At 43.1% G+C, this 20,441-nt stretch overlaps 1 long non-coding RNA gene across 1 annotated transcript; it reads right to left on the reverse strand.

Annotated features, from left to right (window-relative positions):
* Window positions 1-459: 459 nt before the first annotated feature.
* Window positions 460-9,982, reverse strand: LOC141106545 (uncharacterized). Its single transcript, XR_012235733.1, has 3 exons — window positions 9,872-9,982; window positions 4,724-4,806; window positions 460-515 (listed from the first exon to the last, which is right to left on the reverse strand). It is a non-coding gene; the product is annotated as an uncharacterized lncRNA (long non-coding RNA).
* Between the last annotated feature and the right edge of the window lie 10,459 nt (window positions 9,983-20,441).

A 20,441-nucleotide genomic window follows, 5' to 3' on the forward strand; every position in this document is an offset into this window, starting at 1 on the left:
ATGGGCACACTGGCAGCATATGATGGGCACACTGGCAGCATTTGATGGGCACACTGGCAGCATTTGATGGGCACACTGAAAGTGTTTGTTGGCACAGTGGCAGCGCTTGATGGGCACAGTGGCAGCGTTTTGCACAGTGGCTGCAATTGATGGCACAGTGGCAGCATTTGAGGGCACAGTGGCAGGGTTTGATGGCACACTGGCAGGGTTTGATGGGCACAGTGGCAGCATTTGATGGGCACAGTGGCAGTGTTTAATGGGCACAGTGGCAGCGTTTGGCACAGTGGCAGCATTTGGGGCCACAGCGGCAGGGTTTGATGGCACACTTGCAGCGTTTGATGGCACAGTTGCAGCGTTTGATGGCACAGTGGCAGCGTTTGATGGGCATAGTGGCTGCAATTGATGATTTTGAACGCCAGCCGCCACTGCTTCCAACATTTGGTAAAAATCGTTTTTCCACTTCAACATCCCTTTCACCCGGATCATCTCTTCTTTCTTCTTGATCGGCATCTCTCCTGGGAGAAGACACGATTATCGGTAAATAAAACAACATTGATTATTACACAAAAACTGTATTTCACTGGGACCACAAATGTTTATTTTTAGGCTATTCTATGACCACAGTAACATGGTGAAGGAATACGGCACATCGGGATGTCACAAACTTGAATCTCTTATTGAATAACCAGCTGGAACATTTCCCATCAGTGAACACAGCTAAAGCTGTCCATACACCAGGAGGATTTCATTCATATGGGAATTCTGAAAAATCATTCACTGCTACATGAATGGAATCCCAGATGTATTAAATATGATTCTTTTGAAGGAATGCTGTTAATCCCTTCTGATAGCAATAAAGTTAATTAAAAAAAAAGTGTCAAAAATAAAACATTTTTTTGTATACAATAAATAATAAAAATAGCCTCTGGCTCTAATCACGTGCTTCTGAGAAAAAAAAAATGGAAATCTATGTGTCCGTGCCCTGCATGTAGATTAGGGGCCGGACACATGGATTAGGGGGGCATATGGATGGGCCATCACTGCTACAAAGTTTGTTTTAATTAACTATTTATATATATGTATGTGTGTCTGTATATATGTCCATGTGTGTATCTATGAATGCATGTTTGTATATGGTTATGCATACAGTGGAACCTCGGATTACGAGCATAATCCGTTCCAGGAGTACAGTATGCTCGTAATCCAATGTACTTGCATATCAAAGCGAGTTTTCCCATTGAAGTCAATGGAAACTAAAATAATTTGTTCCGCATTGACTTCAATGGGATGCAATACCGCATGCGGCCAGAGGCAGGGGGCGCCGGAGAGCCTCGGAAACGGCCGAAAAGGCCAGAGGGACACTTCGGCGGACCTCGACAAACCTCGGAAAGACTCCGTTCATGAGCCTTTCCGAGGTTTGCCGAGGTCAGCCGAACTGTCCTCGGGCCTTTCCGTGCATTTCCGAATGGAGCAGATTGGCGACTTTTGTCTCTGCTCGGCTCCGGCGCCCCCCACCTCAGGCCAAAAGTGGTACTGCACACCACTTTTGGCCTGAATCCTGCTAGTTTTGAGAGACAACACTCCCAAACCGAGTTAGAAATTTCAGAAATACAGTGCTCAGTTTGCGAAACTCTCGTTAACCGCGTTACTCGCAAACCGAGGTTCCACTGTATTTGCATTTATATGCATAAGTGTGTGCATGTATGTATGCACATGCGTGTATTTAACTATCTATCTATCTATCTATCTATCTATCTATCTATCTATCTATCTATCTATCTATCTATCTATCTATCTATCTATCTATCTATCTATATCACAGGATTCATTATTATCAGATGATATATAGAGTGGATACAGAATATCACAGCCTGCAGAATAATGTTTGAATGTGCCATGATATTCTGCACCCCCTCTATATCTCCTCTATATCTCCTCTGATAATAATGACGACCGTGACATTCTGAATCCCTTCTATTTCTCCTCTAAAAGCAATGCAGGCCGTCATATTCCGCACCCCCTTTTTATCTCCTCTAATAGTAAAATAGACCATGATGTTCTGTAACCCCATAATACCCCTGCCCCCCCCCTCACTGACAGAGCCACACTTCTCCCGGACTGACACCCCCCATCCCCAACTACTAACCTCCCTCATAAACAGATCCCCACCCAGACTAAAACCCCCACTCCAACAGACTCCCAAGACTGACACTCCCACCCCTCCAGAGTCCAGACTGACACCCCCACCATGTCAGACTTTCGTCTAGCACACTGATAGACCCCCACTCCCACACTAACACCCCCACTCCCTACACCGACACCCCTTGCTCCCCCACATTGATACTCCCACCCCCAATACTGACACCCCCATTCCCCAACACTGACACCCCAAACCCTGCACTCTGACAACCACCACCCCCCACACTAACACCCCCTACACTGTCACCTCCCACACTGAAACCCTCATCTCTTACACTGACACCCCCTGCTCCCCCACATTGATACTCCCACCCCCAATACTGACACCCCCGTTCCCCAACACTGACACCCCAACCCCTGCACTCTGACAACCACCACCCTCCACGCTGACACCCCCTACACTGTTACCTCCCACACTGACGCCCCCACCTCCTACACTAACACACCCTGCTCCCCAACCACCACACTGACACCCCCTACACTGACACTCCATACCCCGTACAGTGACACTGCCCACCCCCAACACTGACAGACCCCCTATTCTTTCAGACTGACTGTGAGATATGACAAGTTGAAAATAACTAGCGGGCTGCTGGTTAAATAATCTAATCTCTTCAGGAAAGCGTATCACTTCTCCAACTAATCTCCTACCACTTCCAACAGCTCATTCCCCACAGTTACAACCTTTTGTACCACCTGTGGTCGTTCTCTGCAGGCTGGAGCTTGGGATGCAGAATCACCTGCTATATCGGCACAGCACCATATTTTTTATGTATTTTGTTTAATAATGTAAGGATGATTTTATCCTGTAAATTTGATAGTGTATTATTTATTTGTTTTTTTTTGTTATAATTAGAGCTGGGGGATAGATAGTATACAATCTTTTCACTACATGAGTATGTAGGATTATTATTATTGTACATAATTTATATAGCGCCAACAGTTTAAGCAGCACTTTACAATAAAAAGGGGGACAGTACAATTACAATACCGTTTAATACAGAAGGAGTAGGAGGGCATGTCTGTAGGATAGATAGTACACATTTTTTAACCATAATGTGATGTTAGATGCAGTAAGGTGTGTATGGGGGAGGTAGAATACTTTTTAACCATAAGATAGTGCTAAACGATTTGATATAGAGGTTTTTCAATCAAGGTTTACTTAGGTAATATTTCACGGCCCATTTTACTTTACATTTTATTTTGTATATCAATACCAATGAAATACCATTCAAGCCTGAAATGACCGAATATAGAATCATTCATATATTTGAGATTGGATTTGTCAAAGCAAGGGTTAATGAGTAAATCTATGGCGCGGAGATGGCACCAGATGATCTGCTTCCTGAAGACATCCGATAAGTGATAAAGTGCGTAGTGACATCATTTCTGTTTGGTGGAACACGCACTGGCTCCACGCTGCGCCGCTTTCATGGATAACTTACTGTGCCGTGATTCTGGGTGCCATTGTGAGTGCATACTTTTTGGGCATTTTCTAATAAAAGGCATTGCGCAATGCTGCTATGTTGGGTGTGTATCTCCTATGTACCATACAAACATATGATGTAAATACTGGTGGGTGGCCAATTACATGTCCCTCTGAGAGTGTCCTTGGCTTGGAGGAGGAAAACAAAAAATTTAAGTGCTGGCTGGACCTACTTATTATATACCGTATAAGAGGTCAATTAAATCCAGTGAGTGGGCACACTTAAAGGGGCACTTTGGAGCACAAATTTGAGTTGAAGGTGGTGAGTGAAGATTTATTTAGGGAAAGCTGGTGCATTCACATTGGAGAGGATTATTTTACTTTCAAAATATTTTAATTTCAAAATATATAGAATACAGTTCGATACATTTAATAATTGTTTTAAAGGTACATTAACACTAAATCCTGGATAATGACGAGTTCATGACAATAAGCTATTAACAATTGGGGACAAAATGAAAATGGACCTTCCATTTCTGGGAGAGGATTATTTTGTGATCACGAGCTGCAAGGAGATTGAGGCATAAGACTTTGCAGGAATCTGATTTATTTGGTTTATAAAACTATATCACAGTTGGACTAAAATGTTTTCAACTTATATGTTGTGGGGGTTATCAAATTAATTTGTGTTTCTATATCACAGTTTGTGCTGGTTTGTAATTTATGCCACAATTGAGCACTATCACATTTACACATAACTTAAATTCAAGTTTGTACAAATTGGGTAAAAGGTTTATGCTAAGCATGGCTCTACACTTAATATTTTGTTGTATACATATACAGGGGTATATGTGGTGAGCTGTTGTACATTTTTTATATTCCCACATTTGATTATTGGATATTTTAATTATTATATTAGTATATAGTATTGAAGTAGGCCCATAAGTGCGGGTGCTGTGGATATTATTGTGGGGAGTTGTGTATCCTAATGCAGAGAATGCATTGAGGTAAAACATACTTAGACTTTAGAACCACTTTAAGCTTTAAGTCTATACTTTTATTAAAAAAAAAAAAAAAAAAAAGTTTTAATATACTTACTCTTCCTCACAGAGAGATAATTTGATAGTCCCGAGGAAAAAAAGGAGTAACAGGGATTTCTTCAAGGTGAACATCATTGGGCTCTGTGGCTAATTTGGATTCATTGAAAGAAAAAGAAGACAACATTGAAAATATGGCTAAAAATAACATGAGGCACCCTAATATTAGGCACTCATAAAATGATTGTTCCAATACAATATACAGTCCAATGTTCATTTGTTCTAAATAAAGGATCACTAATGACTGGCACCCATTATTGGCAGGTTGAGTGTTGTTAATGACATGGATTTGGTTAATGCTTTCCAGACTTTTTATGATCTGGCTACCCATGGATAAAGCAATGACAAGAGGATTTGAGCTATCTTATTCCTCAATACCACAAAAGGAAGAGCACAACAGGTTCTCAAATACCATTGGAGCTGGTTCACAAAAACCATAGTTCCAATCTTCATTGCCTATGGTTTCCAGGGCTTTCTATCTCAAAGAGGGATGCCTTTTTCCTCACCTTGTCTACCCAGTGTGGTCCTCACTCAAGCAGTACTAAAGGATGTTAGATTGAAAATATTTTTTACTGTATATGGGTTTCTTTAGGGTATTTCTTGTATGAATGAGAAGAGTCCACAGAGATTATGTGAAAATAATTGATCATTGTAAGGTATATAACTTATGAGTGCAATCTTTCTTTCTATTTTATATATAACTATAGTAGGATATGCAATAATATTTCAGTCCAGTGGTGGCCCGTGCATTGTGGGCGCACGGGCGTCGCCCTCCCTGTCCCTGCCGCTGCCTCCCTCTCCATGCACCAGGCCCCTTTCAGGATCCCGGACACATAGCCTCCTATGGCGGGGGTGGGAGGAGGTGTTTTTTTAAGCACTTAATTAGAGACACAGAGGCTCTAACAGGCTCAAAAAAAGAGTGGGCTCAGGGCGAAGAGTGTGCACCCTGATCGCACCCAATTGTGTGACCTTCGCAAATGGATTTTTGCTATTTTCAAACCATAGTGCCTCCCCACCAATCAGGAGGCAGGTCAAGACCTGTTTCCCAATTGGCCGAAGCACTAGGCGATCCTATTGGATGCCCAGCGCTTTGGCGGAAGAGGAGACAGAGTGGAGGAAGCTGGAGGAGCAGACTCCTCCGCCGCTGCTGCTGCCTGGAGGAGACACAGGAGGAGAGGACACGACAGCCCGGTAAGTGCCGGACCTCCTGCACCCAGGGTTTTTACAAAAAAAAATTCCTATAAGTGTGCCATGAGCGGGGGGGGTAGGGTCTTGAGAGGGGGGGTGCTGTCATGCTACACTATCTGTGATGCTGATCTATATACCCCATCTGTGATGTTGATCTTTATATCGTATCTCCAATGCTGATCTATATATGCTGTCCTGTGATTCTGGGGCTGTATACTCTGTCCTGTGATGCTGGGGCTGTATACTCTGTCCTGTGATGCTGGGGCTGTATACTCTGTCCTGTGATTCTGGGGCTGTATGATCTGTCCTGTGATTCTGGGGCTGTATGATCTGTCCTGTGATTCTGGGGCTGTATGATCTGTCCTGTGATTCTGGGGCTGTATACTCTGTCCTGTGATTCTGGGGCTGTATACTCTGTCCTGTGATTCTGGGGCTGTATGATCTGTCCTGTGATGCTGGGGCTGTATACTCTGTCCTGTGATTCTGGGGCTGTATGATCTGTCCTGTGATGCTGGGGCTGTATACTCTGTCCTGTGATGCGGGGCTATATACTCTTGTCCTGTGATGCTGGGGCTGTATGATCTGTCCTGTGATTCTGGGGCTGTATACACTGTCCTGTGATTCTGGGGCTGTATACTCTGTCCTGTGATGCTGGGGCTGTATACTCTGTCCTGTGATTCTGGGGCTGTATACTCTGTCCTGTGATGCTGGGGCTGTATACTCTGTCCTGTGATTCTGGGGCTGTATACTCTGTCCTGTGATGCTGGGGCTGTATACTCTGTCCTGTGATGCTGGGGCTATATACTCTTGTCCGGTGATTCTGGGGAAGGGCGCGGTCTGGCCCCCCCATCCTAAAACTTCACCAGCCGCCACTGTTTGAGTCAAATGATTGATATTGGAATTCAGTGAAAGTATGTTAGGTTTTACTATGTTCTAAAGGGCAATATCCCATCCCCCTCTTCCACTGGTCGGTTGGTAACAAAAACATGAATAACACCATGTGCTACCTATATCTGCTCTGTACCAGAATTGTTCTCTAAATCTAACACATTTCCACAACTCTGCACAAACAAAATGGACGTAAGCAAAGGTTTTTGTTTCAACTATACCTTTATGTTTCTTAGGTTTTATTTGCTTACTCAGTAAATTGTACTGTTAAACATATTTTTTATTTTTATACAAGTAAATAAGTACCTTTCTATCGTTATATACTTCTCATCCTTAAAATGGCATTTCTTCAAAGTTTAAGTAGTACCTAAAATCATTTTGAACAAAGGACTACTGATCAACCTACCAACAGGTACTTATTATGGCACTACAGAAGCACACCAAAAATGAGATCTGGGAGTGTAAACGGTTATGGTGACTAAACCCAAAAATGTAGGGGAGGCACATCCAAAATATAACATGAAAGACAAACCACAAGAGGATACAGCACCTAATAAGGCTATCATTAGTCTTTATTGATCATGGGACATATGTTCATATACAAATAACCAGTGACAAACGCCCCTAAAAATTAGCGCATCCCTCCCCACCGACCCTTCCAATCCCTCAACCCAAGCCCCCACCCCAGTCAAACCCTGATAGCCCACCCCTACCAAAGCCCCTTTTTCCCCTCTCTCTACTAATGTGAATGCTGGAGTTCTATCAAAAGTCGCACCAGGTTGGGCACCCTCCCTCTTGTTGCTGGTAGCCCTCGTGTCACACTGGAGAGCACGCTGCTGTGAATGCTCAGCCAGGATACCTCACTACACTGCACAGAAGCTCCACTGGATGTGGGTAACAGCTAGACGAGTCAACACACACTGTTACATTGAATGCACCGCCCTCATATCTGCACGAAGCAGGACATGAGGACTATTGTTTCATGAGAGATGGTGAGACAAGCCATACTGTATATAGGTGTTTTATATGAAAATTGCCTGTCCAGCATCTGCATGCTTCACACAAGCTAAATATATAGCTGCAGGCTGTTACATCCTGGCCATATCCGGTGCAGTACAGATCATATACAGTATCTCACAAAGTGAGTACACCCCTCACATTTTTGTAAATATTTTACTATATCTTTTCACGTGACAACACTTAAGAAATTACACTTTGCTACAATGTAAAGTAGTGAGTGTACAGCTTGTATAACAGTGTAAATTTGCTGTCCCCTCAAAATAACTCAACACAGCCATTAATGTCTAAACCGCTGGCAACAACAGTGGGTACACACTTAAGTGAAAATATCCAAATTAGGCCCAAAAGTGTCAATATTTTGTGTGGCCATCATTAATTTACAGCACTGCCTTTGCCCTCTTGGGCATGGAGTTCAACAGAGCTTCACAGGTTGCCTCTGGAGTCCTCTTCCACTCCTCCATGACGACATCTCGGAGCTGGTGGATGTTAGAGACATTGCGCTCCTCCACCTTCCGTTTAAGGATGCCTCACAGATGCTCAATAGGGTTTAGGTCTGGAGACATGCTTGGCCAATCCATCACCTTTACCCTCAGCTTCTTTAGCAAGGCAGTGGTTGTCTTGGAATTGTGTTTAGGGTTGTTATTATGTTGGATTACTGCCCTGCGGCCCACTCTCCAAGGGGAGGGGATCATGCTCTGCTTCAGTATGTCACAGTACATGTTGGCATTCATGGTTCCCTCAATGAACTGTAGCTCCCCAGTGCCGGCGGCACTCACGCAGACCCAGACCATGACACTCCCACCACCATGTTTGACTGTAGGCAGAACACACTTGTCTTTGTACTACTCACCTGGTTGCCGCCACACATGCTTGACACAATCTGAACCAAATAAGTTTATCTTGGTCTCATCAGGCCACAGGATATGGTTCCAATAATCCATGTCCTTAGTCTGCTTGTCTTTAGCAAACTGTTTGCAGGCTTTCTTGTGCATCATCTTTAGAAGAGGCTACCTTCTGAGACGACAACCATGCAGACCAATTTGATGCAGTGTGTGGCGTATGGTCTGAGCACTGACAGGCTGACCCCCCACCCCTTCAACCTCTGCAGCAATGCTAGCAGCACTCATATGTCTATTTCCCAAAGACAACCTCTGGATATGAAGCTGAGCATGTGCACTCAACTCCTTTGGTCGACCATGGCGAGGCCTGTTCTGAGTGGAACCTGTCCTGTTAAACCGCTGTATGGTCTTGGTCACCGTGCTGCAGCTCAGTTTCAGGGTCTTGGCAATCATCTTATAGCCTAGGCCATCTTTATGTAGAGTAACAATTATTTTTTTCAGATCCTCAGAGAGTTCTTTGCCATGAGGTGACATGTTGAATTTCCAGTGACCAGTATGAGAGAGTGAGAGGGATAACATCAAATTTAACACACCTGCTCCCCATTCACACCTGAGACCTTGTAACACTAACAAGTCACATGACACCGGGGAGGAAAAATGGCTAATTGGGCCCAATTTGGACATTTTCACACTTAGGGGTGTACTCAATTTTGTTGGCAGCGGTTTAGACATTAATGGCTGCGATTCAGTACTGTCTGAACCAATTCAGCTAAATACAACACAGAGAGCCCACAAGAGTCCACATGTGTAGATCTACATCATAAATAAAACACTAAGAACATTGGTATAAAAAAGTCATGCAGACATGAGCAGGCAGGTCATCATTCTTTCCAAACAGACATTTTATACTTTTGGTTGACCATACCCCTATAGCAACCATTATACTGAAACAATGGATTACTCTCTTACATATTAAATGTAGTTAAAGGTTGAAGAAACTTGGGAAAAGAAATTACCTAAAAAATTAATTGTGCAAAAAAAAAAAAAAGCCATTATGGTAAAATGATATGAGGAATCTTGCTATCATTTAAAATTAAAATGAAACCGAGCAGATTTTTAAACTTTACCTGAAATCTGAATACCAAGGTTTCTCTCCTTATCAATTATTATATTAAAATTAATATTAAAATAACGATATTCCAGCATATACTTACTGGGTAGTTCAGTTGGTTCTGAAAATGTAGAGAGCTGGGAGACTTTAGTGGAGGTCTACCCTACAGAGAAGGGGGTTGGCTTATATAATAAAAGACAAACAAGTTGAGTATACAGAAATTTGAATTAGTTTAATTTAGAATTCACATTTTTCTTTTCTCACATACCTAAAACTAAATTAAAATATTTAACTTCTAGCCTCCAGGTGAGACAAACATCAGCACCCAGTCAGCAGTTTAGTTATCTGCCGATCTGCTATTTAGAACGTTTTAATCTAAGATCAGTTTATGAGGAATTCCAGCCCAAATTTTTGCTTTACTTTATACTGTATATAGTATTATGGGGTCATTTAGTTTTTGTATTCCTGTTAAAGTGTTAAGTCACTTTCATTTAAAAGAAAGTGACTGGCAGTAGCCAGACCATTGCTCCTAATTTTTATGGACAGTTTACTGACTGGAATGCTGACAGCTGATTGAAAAAAAGCCGAAGTGGCATCAAAATTTAAAAAGAGCCAAGATATATATCTGGGAACTACAGGCCAGTCAGCCTAACATTAATTCCCCCTTACACACGGTCAGATTTTCCGATGGAAAATGTTCGATCGGAGCGTGTTGTTGGACATTCCGACCGTGTGTGGGCTCCATTGGACTTTTTCCATCGGATTTTCCGACACACAAAGTTTGAGAGCAGGCTATAAAATTTTCCGACAACAAAATCCGATCGCGTCAATTCCGACCGTGTGTGGCCAGTTCCGACGCACAAAGTGCAACGCATGCTCAGAAGAAATTCCGAGACGGAACAGCTCGGTCTGGTAAAATTAGCGTTCGGAATGGATACAGCACTTTCGTCAGGCTACAATGTTTGAAATAGTTTAATACAGCTCACTCTGTTCATCTTTATAATGTGAGAAGAATGAAGTAGTAGTAGAAGAATGGGAATGAGAGATCCCTCTCTGTGTTCCCTTAAATTGATGTAATAATATAAAAGGTATCATTATCTCAAAAAATGAAGATTATAAATTCCCAAATACATGTAAGGTTGGGACCCAACTCTCTCTTCTTTTTTTGAAATAATGATATCTTTTATATTATTACATCAATTTAAGGGAACACAGAGAGGGATCTCTCCTTCCCATTTACAATAAATTGATTATTTATGGCCTATCTCAGTCATTACAATTAAGAGGGTTTCTACTAAAATTAAGGCTGTACACATAATTTTTAACTCGTTGGATTCCTCGCGACCCTAAGTTGCGATGCGACTTTGGGGGGACGACGAATGAAATTTATTTTCAAAGTTTTTTTATACCTACCAAGTAATTTTGGATTTGCTGTATATGCATTTAATTTTTGAGAGTGTGTTGTGGTTTCCTATGTTATACTCTGTGCCCTTTGTTTTTCATCACATGCACTGTGATAGCACTGAGCAATGTGAGGGATTCAGCTATCCTGGGTCCGTGGTTGCCATGAACACCCGGGCCGATAAGGAACAATGTGGTTTTATGGGACCTCTTTTGATTGCTAATCTCCACCACCTATCTATGTTTGGACGGTGAAGGTTGCTTTTTAGTAAATATTTTTTATTGATTTTTCTCCTTATCAGTTCTTTCTAGTAGCTAATACGTGGTTTAAGGATACCGAGTGAATCTTCACTGATATTTAACAATAATACACATGTCCTCCTCGGGGAAGGGCGTTTGCCCTCTTATAAGATGGCGACACAAATCACGGGACACCTTGAGCTCAGAGGGGGGCGTTCCTTATAGTTAGTAGGATACATATAGGCGGTGAGTCAGCACGCTGCCCGTGCCCCTGGAAGACGTCAGTTGTGACGAAGCGGCGTAGGGAGGAGCGGCGTGCTGACGTCACCACTTACCACGCTGATCCCGGAAGCGACGGGCAGCAGTCTGAAGCCGGCCAGATATTGATTTTAAATGAGTCTTTTATACAACGATATTGTAAGTGCATTTCTATTACCTTTTAATAAATTTGTTAAAACGTGTTACACTATGGAAGCCCCTTTTATATATTCCTTTATGGGAGACGAGTGTCCATCTACCATCCAGAGGATTCTCGGCGAGGAGACATACTGGGATCCGTCCTCATTAAAGACCCGAGGCTGGGGTAGATAGCCACACGCTTACACGATCTCCTTAACAAGAGATCAAAGGAGCTGGTAAGGGGCAGCATTTTTAATGGTGGAGGAAGCCTTCTGTCATCACACTTTCCTGAGTGATATGGTCGCATGTTTCACACCGCATGGATGCCTGTCATTTTGTCCTTTGAAAGATTGCTCTGCCAGTGAACTTTACATTCTATGTACTTTGGAATTGGACTGTACATGTTCATCGTTCCATGAGTTATTCTATTATTTCATTTAGGATGACAATCAAGTGTTTTCTTCACTGTTAGTCACACTATAATGGGTGCTTAATTTGTATATATAGAGGTGATTATATTGTTTCATTTTTATATCATTTCCCTATTTGCAGCACAGCTATTTTTGCTTTTTTGGTATATTCAGTGGATGTGTCTCACATTTTTAGTTGCAGCTTTACACCATTCACATTATTTATACACTGTATATCCTTATATACTGGGTTTGGGGATAGCGCAGTAATTTTACCTGTTTGAATTGTAAATACTCATGTCTGATATTGCCTTCAAGTTCTAACAAATGTGAACTTTGTAAGTTCTAAATTTGTGTATTTCTTGTGGGTTTTACACATGCCTGTTTTATCTTAAATGGACATTTCTACTTTTTCTAATGTGACCCCAAAAATTGTTAAACATCAAACATGTTGGTTTGTTTTAAAAACCTTTTGGAAATGCACATGTGATTGTGCTGTTATTAAAAAGATTGTTAATCAAGATTGTGTAGAACACAGCACGCCAGGATGATGTGATTCAGTTTGTACTCCGCCATATGTATGGGTGTAAGAAATAGGCGGAACCGGCTGGCCATGATTCCAAACGTGTTCTCCACCACTCTTCTGGCTCTGGCCAGCCGGTAATTAAAAACCCTCTGGTCCAGGGTGAGGGTCCTCATCGGGAATGGCCACATAAGATGGTCCCCCAGCGCAAAAACTTCATCCGCAACAAAGACAAATGGGAGTCCTTCCACATTGTCTTCTGGAGGTGGCAAGTCCAAGCTGCCATTCTGGAGACGCCTGTAGAACTCTGGGTTCTGGGTCTGGGTGATGACTCCACCATCGGACATCCGGCCATTCTTCCCCACGTCCACATACAGAAATTCATAAGTAGCCGACACCACCGCCAACATCACAATACTATTGAACCCCTTATAATTATAATACTACGACCCCGAGTTGGGCGGTGGGACGATGTGGACGTGTTTCCCATCAATTGCCCCTCTGCAGTTAGGAAAGTCCCACCGCTGGGCAAAGTGGGAGGCCACAGTCTGCCATTCCTGTGGCGTGGAAGGAAACTGTGGAGTCAAAACCAAAAAAAAAATTAGTCTTTGTGCACATAAACAGGGAAAGCAGATTAGACACAAACATTGTTGGCCAACATCAAGATAACATTTATTAGAGGAAATTTTTAAAAACCAAAGTATAAGGTCCAACTATCAGATCCCCCCCCCCCTCCTGGGCCATTTCTAACATTATAGGGGGGGGGACTCTGGGACAGGTAACCCTCTCCACTTCATTGAGAGATGAATGCCTAAATAATGGGTATTACTTTGAACAGCCCCTCCTTAGTTACACTATTGGCAGCCCACTGGACAGGTAAGAGGTGTCATAATACAAAGATATAAATACACACTGTACACATTTGAGCATATTTGGACATTCTGCTATTACATATCAAGATAATAATAGGATACAAAAACATGAAACAGTACCATTTGAAAGTATTCAGGCAGGCCCTTGCACTACATGCTTTGGGGAATTCATCCATAAATATGACCACAAAAGAGGTGGGTATAGTGTGTATGGGTTTGGCAAAGTCAGCAGATGGATGATTGAGGATAGATAGAGGATTGGTATCAGCTGACTTAGCAGTTGGGGGGAGGGAGGGTTCCAAATGATTTGGAGACCCCCAAAAAAAGCCTCTGGCACTCGGCCTGAATTGTAAGCACCAATCACATTTCAAAACATTTTAGGGGTGTTTGGGGTAAAGCACTACTATGGAGCTGATAAAATACATTGTTAATTGACTACATGAGGTGAATATAGGGCCAGGAGAGCATGCTGGGGAGGTAAGTGAAGGCAAATATGTATGAAGGAGCAAAAAAATAATTACATAAAAATCCAGCATGCATGAGAACAAAGGGGACATTCACAGCATATTCCAATCATGGTAATTAAGGGATGAGGAAAGAAATACAATATATTATCAAACATTAAATACAATAAAAGTTGATGTTAAAGGATAAAAATCTTACCTTCATATACTCCTTCTGCAGGACCTATATGATGGCAGAACAGGTCTCTGGGATAATGATTCCCAGAGCCTGGGGGGAGATGCCTGTCGAGAACTTCAAGTCCTGCAGGCTTGCAGGCTTCTCCCTGTCGCCAAGTACCGCAGGGTGACGACGAGCCTCTTCTCTGGAGTGGTGGCTTGCCTCATGCAGGTATCCTGCCTGCTGATGTGGGGGGTCAGCAAAGCCAACAAACGGTGAAAAACGGGGTCCGTCCTCCAGAGAAAGTTCCTGAAATCATCAGGATTATTCTCACGGATCTCACGGAGCAAAGGCATATGACAGAACTGGTCACGCTGAAGCAACCAATTCTTGGTCCATGAACTCCTCCCCACCCTGTTCATGGATTGGACTTGTGTCAAGGTCAGGACCCCAACACCAAGCCCCCGCACAGCACGAACTCTACGAGGAGTACGTATACGCAACATGGCTAGAAAACGGTCGGCTGCTCAGAATGAAGTAACAGAACGCACTGAAGAACAGCAAGGCCTGTGAAGAGCGACCTGAAAAACAGTAACGAACGAACAAGAACACAATGACAAGTCAATGGTACTCGCTGCACGCACTGAAGAGCAGATACAAACCCACAAGCACAAACTGAACAGCAGAAAACCATCTGAAAACCACGAGTCTGAAAAAGCGCGAATCGTCTCTCACCAAACTTTTACTAACACGAGATTAGCAAAAGGAGCCCAAAAGGTGCCGCGCTTGGTTCTGAAATGGCCTTTTCTATTCTCGTTGTACGTGGTGTACATCACCGCGTTCTTGGCGAGCGGAAATTCCGACAACTTTGTGCGACCGTGTGTACGCAAAACAAGTTTGAGCCAACAACCGTCGGAAAAAATCCATGGATTTTGTTGTCGGAATGTCCGATCTATGTCCAATCGTGTGTACGGGGCAATATAGTCTGCAAGCTATTGGAAAGGATGATAAGGGACCAGGGACATGCGGTGAGGTCAGTGGCTGGTGAGGGACTGGCTAGTATCAAAGCCAGATACACACAGGTTACATATGCCGCGAACGTTAGTGCGAGAGCGATAATTTTAGCACTGGACCTCCTCTGTAACTCTAAACATGTAACCTGTAAATTTTTTTAAAACGTGGAGATTTTTAAGTACTGAAGTTTGACGCCATTCCACAAGTGTGCACAATGTTAAAGCGTGATATGTTAGGTATCTATTTACTCGGCATAACATTATGCCCCACAGCCCCCGTTTACTAAGACTTAGTTAGAGGGGACAAAGGAGAGAAGGGGAATGGGGGGATGCACACAAAAAGAAAGGAGAGGGGGTGGGAAAACCACCAACTACCCTCTCCATCTAATTCTGGTAACTATGTATTTTATATTGAACCCACAACGACCCCTGATTTCAACATCTAATAGATCATTGTACCATAAGAACAGTTCAAGTGCTGTCCTGTATTTGTTTGTGGTATAACTGAGAATTTTGAAATTGAATCCAAGTTTCTCATGTGTCCGAGAAACTGGATATTTTATCCTGAGTGGTGTAGATCAGCTCCTCCATCGCTTTACATGGTTAATATGAGAGGCACATTCCTTCACTGAAGGGGAGATATGGACTTCTAATGGACCGGTATGCAAAGCCTAGCAGCGCTGACCATATGCATAGCTACCAATTTACAGTATGTTTTTTGGGGATATTTAAGGAAATGAAGAAGGTACTGTGCTGGCAAAAAGTCTAGTGGGAGTGAAGAGATTGCAGTCGTCATATCCTGCACCTTGCACAAATCAGGGGCAGATCCGGGGGGGGGGGGGGGGCAGCAGGGCAATTGCCCCTCCCCCCCGAGAAAATAGTGAGCAGGCTGTCTGTCTGTGACTTAGCAGGCAGGCTGCTGAGCGGGCCACCACCGGGGGTAAGTGAGTGAGCAGAGAGATGACATCTCTCACCAGTGGCAACATTATTCTGCCCCCCCTCAATTAAAATGGCTTTTTTTTTTAATAGCGGGTGCTGATGCTGCCCCCCCATCAGCCGCTGCTGACACAGGGCAGCGCCACAGAGACAGACAAGCTCTGTGAAGGGACACAGGCAGAGCCGCAGCTGCGGGAGATTTCCACCCCTCTTTCTCCTTCTTGAGCCGAACAGTTCTTATTCACCCGTCAATGCCCACTCCTATTGGCTACATTCAGGGCCAATGGCTGGGAAACTAACAATACAGGATTATGGGACATGTAGTCCCGGATACCAGCAGGCCCCAAGATGATTCCCTGAGAGTGCACTGCAGCCCCCAACATGCCGAGCGGGAGGAGGGGAGAGAGGACCATGAAAGGAGAAGAGGGACCACGAAGCTGTCGGGTGGAGGGAGCCAGAGAGAAAGTGTCAGTGATCTGATTCTACTATATATCCCCCAAGGTAAGAACTTACCTCCAGGTGGGGGGATGGGGGGGCGGGATGCAGGCTTCCATAGAGGTACAGGACCTTTTCACTGGCTGTTCCCACCCTGTCCTCCCCTCCACCTGGCTACTCCCACCCTGTCCTCCCCCTCCACCTGGCTGCATCCACCCTGTCCTCCCCCTCCACCTGGCTGCATCCACCCTGTCCTCCCCTCCACCTGGCTGCTCCCACCCTGTCCTCCCCTCCACCTGGCTGCTCCCACTCTGTCCTCCCCTCCACCTGGCTGCTCCCACTCTGTCCTCCCTTCCGACTGGCTGCTCCCACCTTGTCCTCCCCTCCACCTGGCTGCTCCCACTCTGTCCTCCCCTCCACCTGGCTGCATCCACCCTGTCCTTCCCTCCACCTGTCTGCTCCCACCCTGTCCTCCCCTCCACCTGGCTGCTCCCACTCTGTCCTCCCCTCCACCTGGCTGCTCCCACTCTGTCCTCCCTTCCGACTGGCTGCTCCCACCTTGTCCTCCCCTCCACCTGGCTGCTCCCACTCTGTCCTCCCCTCCACCTGGCTGCATCCACCCTGTCCTTCCCTCCACCTGTCTGCTCCCACTCTGTCCTCCCCTCCACCTGTCTGCTCCCACTCTGTCCTCTCCTCCACCTGGCTGCTATTTTATTTTATCAACAGTTTACATACCCCAGTTCTTAATACCATGTATTGCCCCCTTTAACATCAATGACAGCTTGAAGTCTTTTGTAGTAGTTTGAAGAAACTAACCACGAGTGAGAGAAATGTTTTTGTGTTATTATTCATATTCTCTGAAAAATGGCCAAGAAATCATAAATTCTACCAGGATATGTAAACTTATGAGCACAACTGTATACAGTGTCTTGAAAAAGTATTCATACTCCTTGAAATTTTCCACATTTTGTCTTGTTACAACCATAAACGTAAATGTTTTTATTGGGATTTTATGTGATAGACCAACACAAAGTGGCACATACGTAATTGTTAAGTGCAATGAAAATGATAAATGGTTTTCACATTTTATTTACAAATACATATCTGTAAAGTGTGGAGTGCATTTTTATTCAGCTCCCCTAACTAAAATCTAGTGGAACCAATTGCCTTCAGAAGTCACCTAATTAATAAATAGAATCTCAATATAAATACAGCTGTTCTGTGAAGCCCTCAGAGGTTTTTTAGAGAACCTTAGTGAACAAACAGCATCATGAAGGCCAAGGAACACACTAGACAGGTCAGGCATAAAGTTGTGGAAAAGTTTAAAGCAGGGTTAGGTTCATCTCACGGAGCACTGTTCAATCCATCACCCGAAAATGGAAAGTGTATGGCACAACTGCAAACCTACCAAGACTTGGCTGTCCACCTAAACTGAAAGACCAGGCAAGGAGAGCATTAATCAGAGAAGCAGCCAAGAGGTCCATGGTAACTCTGGAGGAGCTGCAGAGATCCACAGCTCAGGTGGGAGAATCTGTCCACAGGACATCTATTAGTCGTGCTCTCCACAAATCTGCCCTTTATGGAAGAGTGGCAAGAAGAAAGCCATTGTTGAAAGAAAGGTATAAGTACCCTTTGCAGTTTGCGAGAAGCCATGTGGGGGACACAGCAAACAAGTGGAAGAAGGCACCCCACACTTTTCAGAAATTTATTTGAAAAAAAATTTCAAAACCATTTATCATTTTCCTTCCACTTCACAAGTATGTGCTACTTTGTGTTGGTCTATCACATAAAATCCCAATAAAATACATTTACGTTTTTGGTTGTAACATGACAAAATGTGGAACATTTCAAAGGGGCTTGAATACTTTTTCAAGGAACTGTATATATATACAGGCATACCCCACTTTTAAGTACGCAATGGGGTATATTTACTAAAGCTGGAAAGTGCAAAATCAGGCTCACTTCTGTATATAAACCAATGAGCTTCCAGGTATTATTACCAAAGTTTAATTGAACAAGCTGAGGTTAGAAGCTCATTGGTTTCTATGCAGAAGTGAGCCTGATTTTGCACTTTCCAGCGTTAGTAAATAAACCCCATTGTGTACTTAAAAGTGGGGTATGCCTGTATATACATATGACATTTTTGATTTTACAAATGTTGCAAATATTATAATCATCCTATTATTTTGGTTACTGTAGTGCGGTACTATTTTAATTTGAATTGCTACACTATGGAGTTCCTCCTCTGTTTTTTATGTGCCGGATATTGAGTATTTGCTACATGAAGAACCGGAGAGTAAAAGATCTATCCAGGTTACCATTACTAGATTGGGATATCAAAAATAAACTCTGCCAGACCTCCTATAATCTCGGCTCTAAGCTTCTGGTAAGCAGTATAATGCCGAGTACACACGGTCGGAATTTACGACAACAAATGTTTGATGTGAGCTTGTTGTTGGAAATTCGGACCTTGTGTAGGCTCCATCGGACATTTGTTGATGGAATTTCCCACAACAAAAATTTGAGAGCTGGTTCTCCTCCTACGCTGACATTTTTCTTGGCACTGACTGCAACCATGACATCACTAGAAGGGAGCCAACATCCAATTACAACTTTCCCTATAATGCAGTGATGGTGAACCTTGGCACCCCAGATGTTTTTGAACTACATTTCCCATGATGCCCAACTGCTCTGCAGAGTGCATGAGCATCATGGGAAATGTAGTTCCAAAACATCTGGGGTGCCAAGGTTTGCCCTGCCTGCTTTAATGGGAATTAAGCCATCTAGTGGTGGGCAGGCTAACTGCACCTGCCAACATGTGGGCAACTGAATGCAGACAAACAAGAATGGCAACATGTTGTCACATTTATACAGTCAAAGCTTTATACATAGTGTGCTGCTATGTTTAATGGACAGCGGATGATAGCACTCCTATTCAGCTAATCTTATATGGGATATATAGCAATGTTGGTATTGCTGCAATGAAATCCAGTGAGAATTACTGATGGTGGTTTGTCGGAAGGAAAATGGTTTATAAATATAAGTAGAGAGGAAGTGAAAGTATAAAGAGTAAGGTCTCATGTACACTGCTACATTTTTTTCTGCCCTTAAACTCCCCTCTATGTTATCTTATGTGTCCATGAACACACATATAGGCTGTTTTCTGTACACCCTAAAATCACATTAAAAAATGCTGGACGCTGTTAAACGCACATTTAGCACTTCAGTGTTTATTTATTTCAATGGCCAGAATAAATTAAACTTCTGGCCAATGAAATAAATAAACTCCCAAACTTTAAACTCTGCTAAACTCACATAAACTGTTTTGAAAAAATGCAGCTTAGATGAGTTTATAATTCTGATTTTCTCCTGTCGGGATTAACAGAATTTAGAAGAAACCAGAGTACATGAGACCTAAGTGTGGACTGATCCATTCTGTATGCTTTTATCGTGATTGGATAAGGTGGAGGATCTATCCGGATCAGGGGGGCGGCTGAATCCAACTGAAAGTCGATAAATGATTACATTCCCTGGGAAGTGCTCCAAGGACATTATTTCCCCAAATAAATTAGGTTCATCATATAAAAATAATAAAAAAGAGGAAAACACAGTATATGCAACATATTTATTTATTTTTATAAGACATCTGTTGAGCATTTAGCCAAATAATATTCCACATCAGATGATTTCCAATTCCATTTTCAAAGTTTCAACATTTCTGGTTATTTTCCCAACAATTTACCGAAAGTCATTCCAGGAAATGTTAAAAATCGTTTTTCTACTTGAACATCCCTTTCACCTGGATCATCTCTTCTTTCTTCTT

The sequence above is a fragment of the Aquarana catesbeiana genome, linkage group LG08, assembly GCF_042186555.1.
Source record: "Aquarana catesbeiana isolate 2022-GZ linkage group LG08, ASM4218655v1, whole genome shotgun sequence".
In the NCBI taxonomy this organism is placed as follows: domain Eukaryota; kingdom Metazoa; phylum Chordata; class Amphibia; order Anura; family Ranidae; genus Aquarana; species Aquarana catesbeiana.